The 23,202-nt window shown below is 39.3% G+C and overlaps 2 long non-coding RNA genes across 6 annotated transcripts in view; one reads left to right on the top strand and one right to left on the bottom strand.

Annotated features, from left to right (window-relative positions):
* Window positions 1-23,202, bottom strand: part of LOC146403865 (uncharacterized) — a 391,328-nt gene that overhangs the window by 235,922 nt on the left and 132,204 nt on the right. The gene's annotated exons all lie outside the window — the stretch shown is intronic.
* Window positions 1,619-14,722, top strand: LOC106510067 (uncharacterized). The gene is made up of 3 exons (XR_001308199.3): window positions 1,619-1,712; window positions 3,288-3,391; window positions 11,302-14,722. It is a non-coding gene; the product is annotated as an uncharacterized LOC106510067 (long non-coding RNA).

Here is a 23,202-nt window from a genome sequence, read left to right on the forward strand (position 1 = left end):
AAATTAACCATCAGTCAGCCACTTTATGAAATATTATCTTTGTTAGCTTTACCACTAACAAAAATACACTTCCAATTTTTCACATCCATACACTACATCTATTAAAGCAATCTGGGAAATTAGTTTGAGATAAACTGTACAGCAATTTTATTCATAACTTCCCCGTATCTCACACTGTTAATCTACATCACAGCTCACTAAATAGTGCCTAATGTTTATTGCATTTAACTGAATGTATACAATTCTGAGGGTACGCCAGGGACCGATTATCATAATTATACATGTTTCTATGGAAACCCACAAGCCTATCAGTTTTGATTCATTATATTGTTATACCTTCTAGCACTTTCTAATTATTAGGTGCCCATAAAAAGTCTCCGTCTTGCTGTTACTATAGAAATGAGCTATAGACAGGCCTCAATCGTTAACCCTTTAAGGACCAAAATATATATAGCCTCAGACAGCTGGTAGCTTTTTGAGTAACTGAAATAGCTAATAATTTCGTCTAGTCCTTAAATTCATGGTTGATTTTATGGAAATTTCTGAAAATATTTCATGTGGGTAATTCATGAACAATTGCCTCCGATTTTGTAAAACTGTCCTGACTCTGAGGTTCCCCATCCTGGACGAAGCCCTGCAGGTATGAGAAGAGCCACACAAGCCACACTGAACGGTACCACTCAGCGCTAGTGAGCCTGCAGCTCAAAATCAGAAGTCTTCCAGGACTGATTTCTTATTTCCTGGATAAAGATGCATGTGCTGGTTGGTGTAAACATAGAATTCTATGCTAAGCGCAAAAACAGATAACCTAGGACCTCGCAGCAAAAACTCAGATGCACTGAGCGCCTTTAAATCAAGCATCTGCAATGGCTTCAGAGCAATATGGCTCTTTATGTATAATTTAATATTGCTCCTTAAATTGCAATTTGTAATTTAATATTTTCCTTTTCCTTTTTCTCCTAGATTCACTAGCAGAATCCTGTGGAAATTGAAAGGGACTGAGCCGTTTCATTGTCTCTCTAACCCTCCTGCTATTATAGTTTTCAATTAGAAGTGCCTTTTAATTTAGATCAGGAAAGCTCTCCTAAAGTGACAGCTCGCTCTTCACACTGCATATCTATTTATTTCGGAAGTCAACACACCATTCAATAACCTGAGAACAGCCCTGATTGCTATGCTAATAGTATTCAGAAATATGTCGACACCGATCGAAACAAGTAAACTAAGGCTAATTCATAAAGTGAATAATAAAAGGCAAAGGAAAGCCTTTCATATCCTCTACTACTTCAGCTGGAATCTTAAGCTTACAAATTTAATTTTTTCCCTCCCGTAGGGAAATGAACACTATATGATAACCAAACTGAAATTAGATTTTACTTAATATTACAGCCTTGCCTCTTTGACGCGGCTTGTTTTATTATATAAAGCTGCAGTGGAAAGCAGCAGAGACAATGACCGGGTATGTTAATGCTGGTGTGATCTAGAAGATGCTTGCTTCAGCCAGAGCTCTCTTCAGCTCAAAGCTAAATGCGTTTTGCTTTTCGAGGTGGGGGGAGGAGAGGGGAGCCATACGAATTTTAAACGGATGCCCACATGAAAAACAACAGCACATGTTAGGGAACCATTTTCTTCATCTTCCAAGCCCAAACCAGCAATGTCCACAGCAGCTCCCGGCCAATTAGGAAGAAATCAGACTCGATCAGGAACAAAAGGTATGGACATTTGCGTGTTGAAGTTCAAACTCTTAAAAAAGAGAGAAGCGATCAAAGGCTTTTGTTCCCAACTCTTATATCGCCATTAGCATCTGAGAAAAGTAGATTTACCGCTAAATAGGAAATTTAAAGTAGATTAAGAGTAAATTAAATCAGATAGTTTAAAAACTCCATTCATCAGGATATGCATATATTACTACCTATGTGTATATAGCCTGAAACTGATTGTATTTAATTTACATTAAAATTAGTCTCTTCCCCATAGCCAATTATTGGTTATCCAGAATAATTAAAGTATGTCTGCATATTTTTTAACTTACCCATAGAAATTAAACTAACCTTCAGTAATACACATCTTATTTTTCATCTTGTTTATATTTTTATTCCCATGATTATTAGTTACTCCAGCTAATTCAATACCCCCTTTCAAAACTCTAGTGCTTTAAATGTATGAAATATTTAAGTGTGCAGAAAATACATTAGTATTTCTAGATCTATGAGAAGAACAATGATAGCAGGGCCAAGATATCATACACTTGATTAATGAGCCTTAAAAGTGACAATAAAAGCTTCTGAAAGCAAGCACACAACCTGGTGTGTACTTTTTGAGAATACCTTAAGATCACTGTTAAGTTAGTGAATCCTGGGCGGTGGGGGGTGGGGGGTGAGATGGGGGTCAGATACTGAGGTCAGGAGGGTGATTAGGCAAAAAAAGCAGAGACAGTAACTCATTCAAGCAGCAACCATATTACCACCTGGGATGTCATTTATTTCCTAGAGATAGAGTCGGGTAAGGTCCCTGCACAGTAAAACCATGAATTAATTATAGTCTGCCCCTCCCAGTGAGCGTAAAGTGCTCAAATTTTCTTTTTGGGTGATGGGGGGAAAGATGGCTTATCATTCACGGTTGGATGTTAAAAATCCCAGAGGAAAGAGCCAATAAAAACAGCTCCTAGTGACAAAAATCCAGGAGCTGTACCATCACTATCCATCAAACTGAAGTGTTTTAGGATTCCTATTTATTTGCACCACTTTGTTACTGAGGAAAATGTCTAGTCAACTACAGAATGTATAAATTCTTGTTTTTTGATGCTTTAAAAAAAAAGGTGAAAAGATTAGCGAATTATGATTTCCTTTAGTGGTAAGTGGGGTTTTTTGGAGAAGACCAGGCATGGTGAGGTGGGTGGGCACGGTTCCCAGCTCCCAGTGTCAGTCTCCAGGCCAGCACCGGCCTGGGAGGGTCAAGAGTGGGGCCGGAAGAGAAGATGATTTCGGTGGTGTTTTAATCAGGCCCCCTTGGACGGTGGATATTTTCCCAGTTTAATTAGGAGAAGTCAGAGAAGGAAAAGAGATGGCTTGCTTTCGGATTAAGAACTAGCCAGTTAAGTGTAACGGAGCAGGACCAGATAAAAGAAAACAGAAAACGGATTCCGATCTCACTGAAGGAAGCCATCCTGGGGAGAAAATGTAGAAAGAGAAAGAAAACAAGGAGAAACTCACTTAAGCAACCATCACAAGCAAAACAATGCCCACCCGGTCTGTTCTTTCTAATACTCTTTGCTGATTTTTTTCCAGGTCCATTTAACATAGACACGTGGGCCTTTTACCTATCAACTGCCACTAGGGTCCTGGGCAAGGCGGGGCTACAAAAATAAAGCAATCAAGGAGCCACTTCCTCAGTAAGTACAGTGTAATCACTACACCAGAGTACTAAAATACTACCAAAGTATTTTAATGTGTTCATTTCTCCCAGACCCTATATGTTATTTCAGGCAATATTACATGCCTATGCTTAAGGAAGGCACACACACAAAAAAATCACATATTTCAGTTCCTCCTATTTGGGCAAAGAAAAGAAGAATATGTTTCTCACTTTGTCTCTTTCTCTGTATCTCTCAGGTCCCCCGTCTCTCTCTCTCTTTCTCCCTCTCTCTCTTTCACTCTTTTACTTTATCAGTGCATCAGCCAAGCACTCATTATTATTCACTCTGGAAAACAGTCATTTCAAGAGGCTAATCAGCAATGCTCGCAATTTATGTTTCGTTTTTATGCTACTTGAAGTTTAAAAATGAAAAATCACCAGGATCAACACATGTTTGTTTGAGTCTCACTGTCTGGCTGATAGAAAGCATTCCTTGAACATTCCACCCATAGCGTAAATGGCCTACGAGTGTCCCTTACCAGCAAGTGGCTTACATTTCTTACATAAATACTAAACAATTACATACACAAGGGGCTTACTGCAAACCAGTGTGTCGGCCAGCTCTGTGACACAGGTAAGGGTGGTATGGCTAGTAAGGCTGAGAGTACTAGGGACTTCAGCTACAAGGAAGGGTGGGTTTAACACATGGAAGGGAGATGCAGAGATGTACATGACAAATCTGATCACCTCAAGTGGATGGTTTGCTTGTTTGTTTGTTTGTTTGGCTTTTTAGGGCTGTACTTGTGGCAGATAGAGGTTCTCAGGCTAGGGGTCAAATCAGAGCTACAGCTGCTGGCCTACGCCACAGCCACAGCCACAGCAACTTGGGATCTGAGCTGTGTCCGCAACCTACACCACAGCTTCCAGCAATGCTGGTTCCTTAACCCACTGAGAGAGGCCAGGGATGGAACCTGTGTCTTCATAGATACTAGTTGGGTTTGTTACCACCGAGTCACAAGGGGAACTCCCAGATGGTTTGTTTAAATGAAGAAAAAGCAAGAAGACTGGAGGGTGCTGACTGATTAATTCAGGAGTTTGAGGATCACTGTATTGAAACAGAAAGTCATTAACATGGAGTTCCTGTCATAGTGCTGCAGAAACAAATCTGACTGGTATCCATGAGGTGGCAGGTTCAATCCCTGGCCTTGCTCAGTGGGTTAAGGATCTGGAGTTGCTGTGAGCTGTGGTGTAGCTTGCAGACCTGGCTCAGATCTGGAATGGCTGTGGCTGTGGCTGTGGCTGGCAGCTACAGCTCCAATTCAGCCTCTAGCCTGGGAATCTCCATATGCTGAGGGTACGGCCCTAAAAAAAAGGACAAAAAAAAAGTCATTAACAATAGTTTTGAATGTGAGGAAGAAAAGTTGGAAATGATGTGCCAAAAGACTAAAATGAGGGAAGACTTTGTCTAAAAAGCCAGTTACAGACTCTTATACTTCTACAGACAAGTTTTATACTAGAGTGTCCTTGGGGAGAGGAAAAAGAAATGAGCGTGATGGAGGAAAGAAAGGCAAAGTGAACACATTATGTCAGGAGACAGAGAGGTAGAGGGTGAGTCAAGGCAACCCCAGAGTAAGTCCAAAATGCATGATGATGCTGTAGCAGAAACAAGCTGTGAGAAACAAGAGAAATAGCTTGACTGGTGACAGGTGCTGGAAACATAAAGTCCAGCAGGCAGTAGGACTCAATGTCAGGAAACAATCTTTATGGAGAGGTCAATAATTTTCATTCTCATTGTCATGCACATGTTTCGGTTTGTGTTTCAATTGAGCGAGTGAATATAAATGAATTTTTAAAAATGAACGATACACACAATCTGACATTTGACATTGTTGGAAAGGATGAAATCTGCAGGAAGAAGTGGAGGGAGAAAATTAAATAAATAAGAATTGAATCTTTTCACTTTCAACCAATGGTGGACAAAGGAGGAAATAAAAGAAGGAGACAGGAGTCACAAGGGTGAAGGAAGAATTTGCAGCAACATGGATGGACTTGGAGGGCATTATGCTAAGTGAATTAAGTTTGATGGAGAAAGACAAATACTGTATGATATGACTTATATGTGGCATCTAAAATATACAACAAACTAGTGAATATAACAAAAAAGAAGCAGACTCACTGATACAGAGAACAAATTTGTGGTTATCAGTGGGGAAAGGGAAGTGGGGAGGGGCAAGATAGGAAGAGGGAATCTAGAGATACAAAATATTATGTATAAAATAAGCTTGTATGAATACATTGTATGATATGAGGGACACAGCCAATATTTTACAATAACTATAAATGAAGTATAAACAAATTTAAAAATTAAAAAATTACGAATCACTGTATTGTACACCTGTAATATACTGTACAGGATCTATACTTTGATTTTTTTAAAAAAAGTGAAGGGAGGACAAGACAAGAAGATGTCAAGAAGAAACAAAAATAGAATAGCCTAAGGTGGGTATCAAGGCTAAGGAAGTTTTAGTGATGTTGAATTTGTGTGTGTGTGTGTGTGTGTGTGTGTGTGTGTAAAAAAAAACTAGACACACATGAAAGCACCAGAGGAGACACCAATACAAAAGAAAGGGTTAAATATTCCACTGTTGGAAGCACTCGCTGATGCTCCCAGAGGTGAAGGCATAGGGTAGAGAGTTGGGAGAGTTCAAAGAAGACATTAGACCTGGAAATGGGTGAGGAGGGAGGCACTCCTCTTCTGAAAAGGAAAGAAGAGAAAATAGGTGATGATGCAGAGATATTTCGAGGTTTGAAGCATTATATACACAAAATATATAAGTAGGAGAGAAGAAGGAATACTTGCCAGGTGGTCTCAAAGTAAGAACAAAATGTCTGGGTAAATCGGACTTTTGAGAGCCAACCAAATGAAGCCAAAAGGTAGAATTCATATTGAAGAGGGAAGGGCAGGGACCTAGTACTGCTAATGTGAGCAACAGTCACCTGATTTTTACTGCTAAGTGAAGCTTCCATCTGCAAAGCTTGGAAGACTACCAGGTGGGAAGAGTGAGGCAAGCAAAACTGTCAGGAAAAAAAAAAAAAAAAAGAATAAAGAACTGTCTTAAAGCTCAATTTAATTAAAAATATATCTTGAGCATTGATTACATGCCAGGTACTATATTAGCTATTAGCAGGAAAATTTTAATGGAATTCTAGGACTTGGAAACTTGCAAAAAGTGAAAATAAGATTGGTGCTAGTTTCTTAAAACTCTAAAAACATCCAGCATGACTCAAGATGACATGAAGTGGCCTCAGATGACCTCTCCATTATTTTCCATATCAGTTCAGCAGAAGAACTCTGCATCTCTAGCATAATAAAAAGAAAGGAAAAGAAAAATTAATCAAGGATTAGATAAACGAAGATGCTACCAATAATAATGCTACTGTGCCACCAAAGTCAGCAAGAAATAGTATCAGCCCACTATTCACTGATATCCCTCTCATTAATCCCAGTGGCTGTAGGTTTTGCAGTGTGTTGACCTGCAACACAGCATGAAAAGGAACTCACTGAAAGGATGTCCTACAATAGCTAACACACATTAAGTATTATATGACCACTGTTTTAGGAACATGCCATTTCCTTGAATGTTTATATGTTTAGGAAGCAGGTATCATCGTCCCCATTTTATAGGCAATGAAATTAAAGCTAAGAGACAGTAAGTAACTCCATAGGGGGTGAAATCAGTGAAAACCAGCAATTCAAACATAGCTGCATCTTTTTTCCAGAGTCTGCAATTTTCCCCCATCCTAGTGACATTTAATCTTGGTCATATATCAAAATAAGGTGGAGAAGTTTTAAAGCCTATCAATGCCTAGGCCTTATCACAGACCAATTAAGTCAGAATGTCTGTGGGTGTGGATCCAGCACCTGGGTGCCGAATAGTCTTCCTGGGTGACCCTAAGGGGCAGTCATCACTGGGAACCACGCTCCTACATCAGTCTGCCATCATTCAGTCATCGTTCGTCCCTCTGTTTTTGTTTTTTTTTTTCTGACTTCCTCAAAGTCAACCTACTTTTTTTAATTCGTGTTTATACTGGACAACAAGCGCAAAAGCTATGTCTTAGTGATCTTACATATTTTCAAACTCCTGGTTTTCTCATCTGCAATCGTCCCTTTTAGCTGAAGAGTTTATAGTTCTGGAATTGATATGTATAACATGGTTTTTAATCTAAAATGAGTTCCATTTATAAATGTTATACACATAATATGCATTATGCTTAGAAAACTATTTATCAAACATCCTTTCCTTTTAATTCTAGATTTAGTCCTCTCTCTACTCCCTTATACTCATATATATGTGTGTATATATAAAATATACTATTTATAGTATGTATACATTAGCCATATATATGTATATATTAGCCATAAATATTATACAAACATTAAGTATATTACAGTATAATCTGTATATGAGTCCATCTGCTCCAAAAAGTTTCCCACTATCCCCATTCTAATTCTTTCACTATAAGGTCTGAAATTCCCATCACTCTCTGGAAATAAACCTCAAATAAAAAATGGTGATATTTCAGTAGTTCCTGATGTGGCTCACCACAAACCAACTAGTATCCATGAGGATGCAGGTTTGATCCCTGGCCTCATTCAGTGAGTTAAGAAACCAGCATTGTTGTGAGCTGAGGTGTAGGTCACAGACGCAGCTGAGATATGGCATTGCTGTGTCTGTGTCATTGGCCAGTAGCTGTAGCTCTGATTTGACCCCTAGCTTGGGACTTCCATATGCCATGGGTGTGGTCCTAAAAAGAAAAAAAAAAAAAAAAAGATACTTCAGTAAATGTTATTATCACCTGCCAGTTACAGAACTCCTGATTAAGGGGAGCTTAAACAAATCAGTTCTTTTGTACCAGGAAATCTGAAGACAGTGGCTATTAACATTGGTTCAGTGGCTTACAGAAGTCAAAGCCAGTGCCTCTGTAATTCTCATGAGCAGAGTGACAAGATGGTGACAAAATGGATGCCACCGTGCCATCACTCACATCTACATTCAAGGCAGGATAAAGGAACAAGGGGCTTTCTGTATCAGCTGTGTCTGTCTCTTTGACCAAGAAAGCAAAACATACCCTGAATCCCCAGCTCACTGCAACATATACCTCTATAAACTGTTACATGACCTCCCTAGCTGCCAGGGAGACTTAGAAAGTGTGTCTTTTCTTGTTTCTCTAGAGATGGTATGAGAGACAACTTCTAGGCTCTGGTCACACAGTATTTAGAAGCCATATTTAAAAGGGACTGCATTTGGGAGAGGATGTGAACCCTAAGAAGCTTTAGCCTTTTCTCTTGTTCATTCAGATTAGTTTATCAAATAAGCTGAATGTTTTCTTGGAAAACATAGAGCTTCAAACCAATGAAACCAAGAGGTTTTAGATAAGAGATTTGATGCCAGTGATAGCTCTATGTATCTGCAAACATCAAAAGGGACCAAGGACTTCACCTGTGATGGGTAGCAGGCTGCTCATAAGCAAGGGAGCTCCAAAGAAGGGATCTGCAGAAAGGCCATAGAAATGTGGACACAGTCTGGATGTGTGTTGGCCCTCTCTCTGTGTAAGTTGATTCTAATATGGTAAAAGCCATTACATTTTTAATAGCTTTATTGAGATATAACTTAACACCATATAATTCTCACATTTTAAATGTACATTTCAGAGTTCCCATCATGGCTCTGCGGTAACAAACCCAACCAGTATCCATGAGGATGCGAGTTCAATCTCTGGCCTCAATCAGTGGGTTAAGGATCCAGCGTTGTCATAAGCTATGGTGTAGGTCACAGACACAGCTTGGATCCCATGTTGCTGTGGCTGTGGTGTAGGCTGGCAGCCATAGCTCTGATTCAACTCCTACGGAACTTTCATGTGCCACACATGTGGCGCTAAAAAGCAAAAAAACAAAAAAAGAACTTGGGATCTAGAATCAGACAAGCAACTCTGCTATTGACTAGCTGAGTAATCTTGTAGTCAGCAGCTATAGCTCCGGTTCAACCCCTAGCCTCAGAACTGCTATTGCCATTGGTGCGGCCCTAAATAAATAAATAAAATGTACATTTCACTTTGCCGTATAGCAGAAATTGACAGAACATTGTAAATCAACTATAGTTAAACATTTTTAATTAAAAAAAGAAAATGTACTTTTCAAAGTTTTTAATGCAGTTATAGATATGTGCAAACATCACCACAGCCAATTTTACATCATTTTTATCATCTCAGAAGAAAGTCTGCAATATCAATTGTCTTGTCTTCCATCCCCTCCAGTCCTAAGCAGTCACTACTTTGTATCACTATTGAGTTGCTTCTTCTGGATATTTCATTTAAACAAAAGCCTATAATATGTAGCCTTTTGTGACTAGCTTCTTTCACTTAGCACTAGGTTTTCAAGGGTCATTTATGCTATAAATGTATCAGTACCCCCATTCCTTTTTATAGCTGAATAATATTCCCTCCTATTGATTTTGTTTATCTATTTATTAGATGTTTAGGTTGTTTCCGCCTTGAGGCTACTCTGAATAATGTTGCCATAAACATTCCTGTACAAGTTTTTATGTGGACATGTGTTTTCATTTCTCTTGGGAATATACCTGGGATCAAAATTTCTGAGTCTATATTAACCATTTAAGAAATGGCCTGGAGTTCCCACTGTGGCTCAGGTCACTGCAGAGGTGCAGATTCTATCCCCAGCCTGGTGTAGTGGATTAAAGGATCTGACCTTTTTCGTTTTGTTCATTTTGTCGATAGCATTTACTGAAGCATGAATATTTTTAATTTAGATGTTGTGTCCAATTTACCTTGTTGTTACTCATGCTTTTGCTGTTATATATCAGAATTTGCTGCCTAACTCAAGGTCCTGAATGTTCAATCCTATGTTCTGTTAAAAGAAACAAACATTTGATTTTTTTTTTTTTTTTTTGCTTTTTAGGGCCACACCCATGGCACATGGAGGTTCTCAGGCTAGGGGTCCAATAGGACCTACAGCTGCCAGCCTAAGCCACATCTTCAAGCTACACCACAGCTCACAGCAATGCCAGATCCTTAACCCACTGAGCAAGGCCAGGGATCAAACCTGCAACCTCATGGTTACTAGTCGGATTCGTTTCCTCTGTAATGGGAACTCCTTACATTTGAATTTTTGATTTGTTATGAATTGATTTTTGTGTATGGTATGAGGTAATGGTCCAACTTCATTCTTTTTTAATTTGGCTATCCATTTATTCAAAAGACTTTTTATTCCCATTCCATGGTTTTGGCATCCTTGTTGAAAGTCTGTTGACTGTGGACACATAGGTTTGTTTCTAGACTCTCGGTTCCATCCTCTTGATCTAAATGTGTGTCCTTAATGCCACTTCCACACTGCTTTGACGACTATTGCTTTGTAGTTAAGTTTTGAACTTAGGAAGTGTGAGTCCTCTGATTTTGCTCTTTTTCAGGATTGCTTTGGCTATTTTGAATCTAGCTGGGATTTTGACAGGGATTGTGTTGTATCTGTGGATCAATTTGGGGAGCACAGCCTTCTAACAATAGTCAGTCTCCTGATCCATAAACTGGTTCTTGCATTGTCAAAGACATTGCTTACTGTCTGTTTGCTTTTGTTTGGACCATTTTCACTTTATTGGTCATGTGTGAAAGAGTAATATAACAGGGAAACAGAGAATTCAAATATAGTGATATGGACAAGGAACCACAATTAAGGAGTAGAACATGGTTCCTGTGAATAAATCCAGGTAGAACAGTTTCCTACATAACCAATCTTATGTGTTTGAGGGACAATCCTAGAGGCATTCCATTCCAGCGCCTCATTTGGGGTCGTCTCTCTCCTTCATATGCTGTAGCCATGGGCTTATTTTTTTTTTTTTTTTTTTTTTTTTTTTGCTGTGGCTGCCATGGCAACAGTTCACATGGGCTTGAAGAGAGATGAGACCTCTGTGGAGCCATCGTTAGTGTGCCTCTGGCCAGCAGGGGGTGCCAAGAAGAGGACCGACTTGCACCTTGTGTTTGTAAGGATTTACACCCAGCCCCAGGAAAGCAGAGGACCTGGAACTGAGGGGTGGTGTGCGGACTACTAGAAAAGGAGATCTTGAACTCTCTGGAGAGGTCTTTAAAGATTTGCGAGGATCAGTAGGAATTCCTATCAGAATGCACTGTGTGAATGATTAGATAGGAAAATTGATGTTTTAAAAATTTAAGTTCAAAACATAACCTTTCCTAAATCTGCTATACAGATTTAATTTTTATATATCCTGCACTCAAAAGATTCACATGGATTAGTTTCTCTTCTCTTTGTGCAGAGTGCGTTAGCGTTTATTAAGTTGAATTCAAATGACTGTTCTCTAGATGCTGTTTCCATTCAGTATATAGCAGTGGTTCCCCCTAATGCTTTCTTAGCACCATAGAATGAATTCAAAAGGACACCAGGTCATTATTTTACAATTCCATTTCATGTATGCATCAGAATATTCTGCCTCACACACGTAAGCAGGCAAGCAGCTATTAAATTAAAATGTGATGCCAAATTCACTTGAAAAGAACTGTGGAGAACAAGGTAATGACCTCCTATCACCTTCCCCAAATATTGTGTGGCTAGTCAGGGATTTATAGTTGGGGGTTTATATTATGTGGAATAATTTGCACATTTCTGGCTTGCGAGCTTGAAATCTTCGAATCTTTGATGCCTGTGACTGGTAGTTTTTACCTTTGCAAATTCTTTGGTATGCAACCAGTGCTGCCTGATACACAGAGTTGACTAAATATTTATCAAATATTCATACAGTTACTCAGCGGATTAATTATTGAACAAGCTTCCACTCAACCATCTTTCTTTTCGCTATAGCTAATTCTCCATTGCTCCATTGACATATGTTCTGGGGAAGGACAGAAATAGCCAACTCAGCAAATTTTATTCCTTTCAAGGTTATGCATTAAAGTGTGAGAAAGTCAGAACATATGGAAAACCCACACCCTGGATTTGGCTGGCTTAAAAGTTTACAGATGAACCTCCTAATGGGTTTGTGTTTTTTGCTTTTTGAACAAATTCATATTTTTAAGCAAATATTTAATAACCTATCAACTGACAAAAAAAAGAAATTCTTTACACAGCTAAAAGGAATTTCTTTCCATAGAGACTTCTTACAGAATATTCTCCTGTGTGTTGTTTCACTTATGTTTTCCATAGGAAACCCAGGATGGCTTTATTCCCATTTTACAGAGGAGGCAGATGAGGCTCTGACCTACCAGTGGACTTTCCCAAATTCACACAGCAGATAAGCGGCACATTGACACTGGAACATGTGTTCTGTTTTAGGTGGTATAGAATAGCTACATATATTAAGGGGAAAAAAATGGAAACATTTGCTATTTGGATAAATAGTTTCTTATTTTAGCAATGTTTTCAGCATTTTCTGTAATCAGAATTGAGATAATACTATGCATAATTCTTCTCTTGTTTTTGATAGACTCTATCAACAAAGTTACTGTTTCTATAAACCAGAGAAGAAGCAAGGGGCGGGGGAAGCTCTGAAATCTTTGTCTTTGCCTAGAGAAGCACTGGGACAATCAGAAGCAGGATGAGCAGATCTTCAGTGATAAAATGATCACCTCATCACTACCAATCAGTCCTCAACAACTTGGTAACTTTAGAGAGGATTATAGAAATGAGAAAGGTTAAGGGGGTGGTGGTGGGAGGAAACCACTTTCTGTCAATATTCAACTGTGGCATAGTCTTAAATAATAGGATTCTCTTTAGGATCTCTAACCTGGAATTTGCAATCCTCACAAGAATATCAATTCCTTTACAGAGTTTGAATTTTACTTTCACTTAGATCTAGGTAATTTTTATCTCCTTTGTAGAAGAAGGATCTCAAACTACCATGTCATCATGCATCTCAGCATATCTATATTCAAATCCAGTGCATTTCCCTTTAGTTGGGTCGCCAAGGGTTTTGTTCCCCCCCCACTAAACTTTCTTAACAAAATATTATAGTGTATTTCTAAAGCAACATCTCTTAATTTTTCCCTAACAACATTATCATAATTACCCATTTTGATGTATGCTTAAAATAGTAAAAATAGGAATTTTAAAAATATTCTTGGGATCACAGTAAATAAATATATCGAAACAAAACATCTGAACACATTTCCAGACTATCCTTTTGTAAGAAATAGTTAAAAACAAATTATTTTCTATTTATGTGATAATTAATATCTATTATAAATAGGTAAGGATTTCAAGGTTAGTGACCAACCATTAATTACTAATGTATTGCTTCAAATAAATAATAATATAGGTTCTTTACAACATCATCAGCAGATGTGTTCATGTTGTAAAACACAGACGGTATATTTAATTACTTGTAAGTAATACAAATGCTTGACATAAACTCTTGAGACTTCAGATGTGGAGATGGTTTGTGAAAAGCTTTGAAATCCACTGGCACACGCCATTCTTTCATTCAAGACAAATATGTGGGCGAATCAGCAGGAGTCCATTCTGGCTTCCAGAGAGTGCCCTGGAGCTGTCCACAGGAAGGTGCTGGAAAAGGCAGCCGCAGATGGTCCAGGTACACAATTATTTCAGCCTGGAATGCAGCAGAATAATCAGACTCGTGTGAGAGGCTTGCTACAGTGTACATGACCTGGAAACTGCTTCATGAAGGTTTTCAGGGCCACCTTCAATTTCCTTTGATAATTATAAAGAGAAGACGCTTTTTCTAAGAAATAGGGAGAAGAGTCAAGACAAGGAATCATTTATTGAATCTTAGAGATTTAAATGACATTCCTAATAGGTACCTGATGAATTGCTAAATAACTGACATTTTATTCCAGAATATTTCGGTTCATTATTGAAGAATGTAAGTTCAGACTCTGTGGATTTTCCTAGTATTTCCAACTCCATATTGGAAAATCAAAACGTCATTTAAAAAATCAGCTATTTGCCCCCAAAAGAATTGCCCTCCTAGTACACTGAAAAGAAAGAGGACAAAAGGATTTGTAGTTTTAGCAATGTACAAGGACTGACTTTCAGATCCGTGGTAAAGGTCAGGTGTAATATTCAAAAACAAATTAAAAGGCAGCCATTCTATTGGACTCAGAAGATTCCAGCAAGCGTTGGGCACCCATGGGCATTGGCTCAGAATGTGTTTATTGTGATCACACCCCAGATGATGCTGCAAGCACTATTAAGGACCCTATTCACCACCATCCTTCTTGCATTATGTATGCAGTTATTGTTTTGCATTATGCACTATCTAAAATGATACAAAAACATTTTGCTGAAAAATAAACCACTGGTTTTATGCTTAACACCAGGATTACAAAATGTGATGTCATGAATTATTCATATCATTCGATTTAATGTAATCATTTTCTCCCCAGCGCTAAGCCTCTGTGAATGGTGTCCTATGCAGCCACTGTTTTGAAGAACTTAATACTAGGAGGAGAAACACCTGGCATTAACTGACAGTGAATTAGGCTCATTGTCACTTTGGAAAAAAAATTGCAATTTAATCTTTGATCTTCTGTACATCCTAATTCCAAGAAACATTTATCAGCACTGCAAAATGAACCAACCTTAGGAATTTATGGAAATATTGACCTTGACATTTAGACACAGACATATATAAAAGTACACATACATTTGAAATTTGAACTACAGAATTCATCTTTGTTTCTTTCAAAGTAATAGTGGGATCTATTTTGGATGGGTTTACACTAATAGCAAATAGATTTTGATACACATTTATAATTTATTTAGATCAAATCTTCCAAAGAAGGACTGACCTTAGGACAAAGCATGTTGAGGAAGATAAATACATCAATGCAACTCAGCCTGCAGATTAAAGTAATTTATCTTCAAGGCAGTCCAAAAAAAAAAAAAAAACAAACAAAAAAACAAGAGGAAAGAATGCTTCTGAATGTTTTAAATTTTTTAGAGAAAGTACAAACATTGGCTTAAAGCTGGTAGAAACAACTTTTAAAAGTCAGAATCCCCTTCTAGTGGCCTATCTTTGACTTTTAACCCATGTTTTAATGGGAAAAGTTATACCAAATGCTTCTATTTCTCTTAAATTAGATAATGCTTAATTCTAGGATTGAATATATAACCGTGTTATTAGGGAGAAGAGCAAAAATCCAGCAAATCTGATTCCTAATCCGAGCCCCTTCCAAAGTCCAGCTCCCGAGTTTCTCAAAGTGATGTTATCACGTACCCTATCACCTCAGGATAGGGCAGGGAGACCCAAGTGACCTAATATGAGATAATAAAACACATCCAAAATGTCGAAAATGCTCAAGTGATCGACAGGTATGAGGAGTTATTATTTAAAGCCGAAAACATCTATAACTCTGTACACATTTGTAATCTACAAAAGCGTCAGAATGGATAAGAAAAGATACTTAAAGGTATCCACAAAAAAGGTTTTACAAAAGAAATTGACTCAATAAGGAAAAAGAGCAACATGTATAGCAATTTAAGGAATTAAATGGCACCCAACTCTATATGGAATAACTCACCCAGATAATTAGGAACAGAAAGAAAAGTTTGTACATAGTGTCAGACAAGATCACAATTACATTTCCAGGGCAGTTTTTATCTCCCATGGCACCTAATGTAGCATCGTGCACACAGTTGGGACTCAGCCTCTGTGGCCTGACTGATAATGAAGACAGCTACCATGGTCAACCAGTAAATGAACGTTCATTTTTTTATAAGGTCAATGTGAAATCTGTCGACTGCTCCTCTGTGATAACACATGCCTGAAAAAAAACTTGAAACTCAAACTTTACCAAATAATAACAATTGACAATGTTCACTGCTTTTCAAAATAGCAGAGGGGTATTTACTGGTGGGGCGGGGTGGGTGAGGTGTAAGGCAGGCGGAGCAATGGGGGAAAGTATTCCTTCAACTAATGGTGAATTGATTTGCTTCTATAACATACTCTCTTTTCTACTTAATAGCCTAGGTGAAGGAAAATTTCTCTCTCCCCTAAATAACAACTGATAGGCATTTTGTCTATTAATCCTAATAGCACGCTTCAACTAGTCTCATTAACATCGTGAACTGGGCGAGAAGAAACTGTGTCACGTTATAAGAGCTGCCTTCCTTTCATTTCAAGAGCACCTTGACCTTCCCCAGCATCAGGTGCTCCAATCCCTGTTCTCACTGCTTCTCAGGTCTCCAGAGAGTCCCTCGACACAGGTTGGTCCCCAGAGACAGTCTGCACAGGAAGCCTCTGGGGTCAGCTTTTCATTTGCTCGCTTACACATGTACTCACGCTTTAAAAAAATTATCATGGATTCAAATCCAAAAAGGGTTTGCGCTTTAAAAAAAAAAAAAAAAGGAAAATCTGGAGAACTGAGCACCAGAGCTGGTGCTTTAAGCCTCTCGGTGAAGCTACAGCCTAATTACTGCCTGCTGCGTGGCGCAGTTAAACACAATCAGTCAGAAAGCCTTAAAGATACAATATCCCTTTTCACAAACTGTCTGCTTGTCAATTCCAAGTCACCCCCCTGCTTTAAATCAACCAACCACAGAGCTGTTATGAACAGCAACCGATTTTCCACGCAGTGCTGCAAAACAAAATCACACCGTATCCTATTTTTAATGGCCACAGTTTTTCAACTACATAACAAGAGTTAGCTGGCACTGCTGAGCTGAACGGTATCAAAAAAATGGGTTCAAGTAGAAATAGCATGGAACCCTTGAAGTGAACAAGTACAGACCCAATTACAAGTGTATTGTGATGCTTAGTACCAATTACATCCAAATAACAGTGGAGCAAATTCCTCCTTAATAGTTATATTGTAGATACCAACTTCTTTTATTTTTGTTCCTCTGGGATACAGCTTGATACTGAAAAGGGGGAAAAGGCTGAATCATAAAGATTATTTTATTAACACACAGTCTATTTATGTGCAAAGGCTTTCCTATGATGTCAGCTTACAGACGTGGTACCTTGGTCACCGCAGAGAGAAGTGTTCTGCTTCTTTTCTTCGGAATTTATAGTTTGTCAGGAATTTCACTTGGGAAAATCAGATTTTCTTCCTTGTGTATTGTCATTAGAAACAACATTTCCTCAAACAATACTCTTTTCAATTATTTGAGCCTTAGGGATATAAACAGACAGTACCAGGGATTCCCCCCCCCTCCCCTTTTAAAGGAAACCTAGCCCCATCTCCAAAGTAGAGGATAAAATTAAGTATTTCATGAATTAAGGAAGGTGCAACTTGGGCCCCTAGGGGTTGATATATGACAGATGCCTTAAAAGCCAGGGGAAAAAAAAGAAGAAGAAGAAAGGGAAATCTTAAAACGAATGAGGCTGAATGGGAGTTGAAGAGATGGAAAAGAAAATGCAAACACCAAATCGGTCCTTAAAACCGGGAGAAAAGAAGAAGCTGGGAGACCAGATTCAACAAGGCAAAGCAAGAAAGTGTAGCTCTAGCATATATGCGGTGTTTCACTGACTATCAGAGAATCAGAGAAACGAGGCCTGTTCAATATCTTCCGTCCAGCCCCGGACCACACCCTGCCCTAGTGGTCACCCTTCCTCTGCTGGCACGTTCTGCCACAGCAGCCAGCGTGCACTTATTCCTTGGGTGTTAACTTCACTTTTGATTTCCTCCAGGCCAACTCGGGCACTAGCATCCAAGTAGCAGAGTCCGCATCTTTCCAAGGCTGACCACTGGGGCTTGAGGAGGGTAGCAAGAGAAATTAATGATGTCTCCAGGGCTTTATCAACATGCTTCAGAGAATAGGAGCACAGTTGGGAGCGAATAGAGCCTTCTTTCTTTGCCCCTTTGCTCTGTCCATTTTCTCTTTATTCAGAACCATGGGATGGAGCATGTGGTCCAATATCTCCTCCCAGCTGAGTACCCTTTGCTCTCTCCTCTTTTCTGATTTAGTGTGAGCTCCCGCCCAAAACACAGTGAAACAAAACAGGCTAATAGGTGGAAGAGAACATGTAAGTTCTTTAAACGTATTCATCTGGAGTAAACGGTAAACATGCCACTAGCACCAAAGAAATGTAAGAAAGCTCCCCACCTATCTAACCCTCTCATTTTCAAGATGAGGAAACTGAGGCCTGGGGTGAATGTGAATTCTATGGCACATCTGTCGTCAGCAAGCAGCCGCATCAAGAGCCGTGACACCTGACACTGATTCCAAGACCTGCGCCAGCATGGGGAATGCTATTTATTGTACATAGTGACTCACAAATCTAGGTTATGTGAACTATAAAAAGCCTGACTCAGAACTCTAGAGAGCAAGGAGCTAATACTGCCTGATATATAGGCCATAGATTGGGTAGGAGGATGTTTGTAGGATTATTTTTCAAGGCAGCATGATCCAAGCAGCACTGAATAGAGTCACACGTCCACTAATAAGCAGTTGTCAGGAGTTTCATAACATTAACCAAATAATACTTGTGATGACAGCATACAGACTTCCGGGCAGTTATGATGCAAGGGAGGGAGAATCAGGGCCAGAGCTGAGGTGGGGGGGCGGGGAGGTGAACTTGTGATGGGAAAGAGGACAGGAGGACGCAAAACCCCAGACCCCCAGCAACTTAGGACTGAGTCTTTGTCAATCTCCGAGGACTCTCTCTTTGTCTCTCTGGAAGGTCAGGGAAAAAAGTTACGAACATCTCCACTGCCCCACTTCAGTCAGCATCACCCCCAAAATGTTAAATCAGGTCCACCTTCAGGACCTTTGAATGACTTCAGCCCTTCTTGCCTTGCCTCAAATTTCCCCACCCTTTGTCAATAGCTGACATTCCTTTAGACACTGAGAGCTGAAATGACCTAAAATGCAAATGCTTGCATGAGGTAATGTTTAAACAGGGAAATAAAAAATAGAACAAGTCCATCAGAAGGCAAAGACTGATATGTGATCTTTTCCTGTTTTGACGGAGGAAAGTCTCTAAACAGAAGGACGGTACTGGCTACCTCATGTAGGGGGACAAAGACTAAGTTTGGTTTTTGGTGGTTTTTTTTTTAAAAAAGGAGCTGAAGACAGAACATTTCAGCCGCAGCAAAACACAGCAGGGGTGAAGAGGGAGGCCTAGTATCAAGTGTATTTTAATCTGCAGCTAGGAAAATGGGGTTTTATCCTCAAATGATTTAGGGAGATCTTTGTGGGAGTGTTTTGAAGATGTTATGGGGAGTTTTATTGTTTGCTGCTTCTGTTGTTTTTAACATCGCTTGCTTCCTATAAAGAGCAATTTTTCCTTCAGGGGATTCTCTCCCTGTAACTATATTGACTTAATTCTGAAGCACCAATGCAATTAAAAGACGCTTCTAATTAATAGGCAATAGAATGGTTGTATGTGAAAGATTTAAGCAGTTTATGCTTGGTGCACTAAACGAATCTGAACAAAGTCACAAAAGACATCGGCGCTCCATTAGAATTTATCAGCTGAGATGCCTGGAATATTTTTCACACTGGATAGTCACAGTGCTCCCTGCATTTGGGATTGGACCGAGAGGGAAAAAAAAGGTCGACATCTTTCTCTGTACCAGTGGCAGTAAAACAGTTTCTCATTTTAGCTGAGACGTGCCAACTACCAGAGCAAAAGCACCTTTACAGCAGGCAAGCTATTTCTGACCTGCCATAGCAAAACCTGACCAGTATCACTGTGTTTGATTTCCTAACAGGCTGCTAGGATGGTGGGTCAGGCTCTGGGCTGGGGTCAGACTGCCTAGTTTCCAGTCTGGCTTTGGCCACGTACAAGATGTAGAACCCTGGATGGGGAACTTGTTCTCTCTGCTTCAATGTCCTATGCAAAGTGGGATAAGAATAGCCTTCCTTTTTCCTAAGGCGGTTGTGAATTACGTAAGTTAACTCACGTCAGGATCTCAGAATGACATCTTGCTGTGCCGTGAGCCCTCATACATTTTGTATAATGAGGATTATCTAGGCCCATCATTACAAATCTGTGATGATGTTGAAGCTATAGGACTAAGTATATTCCATATTTCATGTGATTCTATTTTGTCCTGCGGATCTAATAATGCATGGTCAGGGACGAAGGGAAAGAGGTTCCAAATTCTCATCCCCTAAATAAATAAAGTTCCCCAATGTAAGGCTGCCGAAATCATTGCAATTCTGCTTGCTCTTCCGTTAATGCCAATGATTTCTGAGCACTTGAAAAAAGACCCCTGGTTACCCACAGAGGCTAAACAGAGTTAATGTGAAATACTGTGTCATTTATCACTTATTTACTTTTAAAAGTAACATCTTGGTAGGAGCTCCTTGGTGGCCTAGCAGTTAAGAATTTGGCATTGTTACAGCTAGGGCTCAAGTTTCCCTGACCCAGGAACTTCAGCACTCAGCGGGCAGGGCTAAAAAAAATGGGGGGGCGGGGAGAGTAATATTCTCGGTATTCTTAATAATGCATGCAGTCTATATGTAAACTAGCAAGAAAAAATATTATTTAGAGATGAAAGTATTTAATCCCCTACCTACCACAAGACATCTTAGAAAAGTAACAAAGGTACAGAGAATTTTGGTCCTTGCATAAGTTCAAGATGATAAAGTATTAAATACAGACACAAGGAGGCACAGGCGGTAATTTGGCTAGTCTTGTTGGCTGCTCAGCTTTTGAAGTCTCGGCCAATATTTAGAGAATTCTCCCCTTATTTGGCACAGTGTGCCATTTTTGCAGCAATTGTAGGGACACAAGTCTCATTACCAAGAGCTCAAATGGGACGGGGTGGGTAGCTGCTCTGCAGCATCTGGGCAGCAGCTGCTATCATTCTAGGGGCAGGTCCAGGCTCCAAGTTCTGTGGGGTAGGAAGTAATGCTCTGGGGTCCAGGGCCCAGTGGCAGTGGTCTTGCCACCAGAAGCCACACTGAAACGTGACCTTGGGCTCCATACCTGGCTGCATAAATTCTGAGGCTCACTCTCTAAGCCTGGTGGAGATTTGTAAGCTACCCAGTATCTTTTTAGTACATTTCCTTCCTCTCTACATCAGTCCCAGTAAGTTTCTGTTGCTTACAACTAGGAACTCTGGATCAGTATGGTGGCCTGCTGGAGTTTTTCAACTCAGACATTTTCATAAATCTTGAAAGGTATGGAATGAGGTGAAATCATGTAAGCAGCTTTCCCTGGCCTCTTCCTGATCAGGACACACCTGGAAATCACACACATTTCTGAGGGCTAGGTATTAGGAAAGATACTGTTAACCTAGAACTTGATCCTGGTAGGGCAAAGCTAGGCTAACAGTGTGGGAAAAGCTGTGAGATAAGAAAGGAACTGAGGCTACTTCTCTAGATTGCTGCTCCCAGGCTGAAATAACACAGAATAACTGTAAGCCCCTGTTCCTTCAGTGGTCCAATATGCTCCTTACCTAAAGGAAATCTTACCTTCCCTAGAGGAAATGCCCTTTCCAGTACACAACACCATCCATGCTCTGGATGACGTTAAGCTGCAAAATGATGTCTGATGTCCACTAGCAATGACTTTTAATCATCCACACCACTATCTAATACAAAGGAGAGAGAATATTTGACATCACAGGTAAAAGGTCATGTGTTGCCACCAATTTTTCTTCCCTAAGTTTTCAAAATGGACTATATTCCACGCCTAGTAGGAACTCGATCAATACTGTTCTGAACTGAACTGAATGATGTCCATGGCTCAATTGAGCCAAGAACATTTTTTCCAATTTCTCAGCTTATCATCCTCACTGGTTCCCCGATTCTGAGTTCACCTTCTTCCTGACCCTAAATTCATTGGCATTGCTTTAATCACTCCGTATTCTTGGTCTATCTCCTGCAGACAAGCACATCTCAGTTTCAGGCTGACCCTGGATCACTAGCTTTCTTTTACCAACTTTTTTTTATCTTCCTTTTTCTCCATCTAATCTAAAACCCAGTAGTTCCCTCTTGCTCGAATTTCTTTCTCAGGCCAGAGGCTCAGAAAATATTTGTTGAATAAATGAATAATTCACTATCATATAATGGCTATTTTTTAAAACACTCATTGACTTAAAAAAAGTTTATCTTTTTTTCTGATTATTTCTTGATGTTAATGAGCACATATTTTAAACTCTTCTTGAGAAGAAAAAAAACCTATTATATTTAAGAGCTTTCAAACATTACTTACATTTGTACTCATTTCTATTTTGAGTCAAAGAACATGCCTAGAAATAAGACTTAAAAGGCAGTATGTGGTAAACATTCCATAAACTTTGATAGCTCATTTTCAATGCTATCATTCACTGCTTATCGTAGTCCTAAAATTATGTGATATAACAGTGAGAATTAGAATTGCTGTAGGCAAAGTTTGCAAATAGGTGCCTCTTTTCATAGCACTAAACAAATGTGGAGGACTGTGGCCTTTATTTAAATAACCAGGGCCACTCTGACCTTATATAAAAAGATGCTGGTTTTCCGTGATTACGTAGGGACTTTCCCACTTTGCATTTGAGCACCAGAAGTTCTAGGTAAGTCACATATATGTCTTTCATTTTAAACATTCCGTCACAAAATATAGGGAAATAATACCACCTCCACTTTCCTCACAACTGCCCAGTTGTTTGATAAGATACAAAGAGCTGGATTCATCAAAGGGATGACAGCAGATAGCTTTAAAAAATTTTATCCACTAAAAAAAAAAGCATTTCTATTAATTTTTATCTTTCTTCCTTCAAATATTAATGAATAGTTCCAGTGATAATTAGCAATTTTCCCTAATTACAGAAAATTGGCACTTTGCAAATAACAAACTCTGATATTATCTAGTATTGTGCCAGTTTTCCTATTAATTTGGAAATTCAGCAATTATCACCAGAACTATGTAG

The sequence above is a fragment of the Sus scrofa genome, chromosome 4, assembly GCF_054392235.1.
Source record: "Sus scrofa isolate SSC_HxYL_T2T_F1_AM1 chromosome 4, Sscrofa_HxYL_maternal_Yorkshire_Landrace_v2.0, whole genome shotgun sequence".
Lineage (NCBI taxonomy): Eukaryota > Metazoa > Chordata > Mammalia > Artiodactyla > Suidae > Sus > Sus scrofa.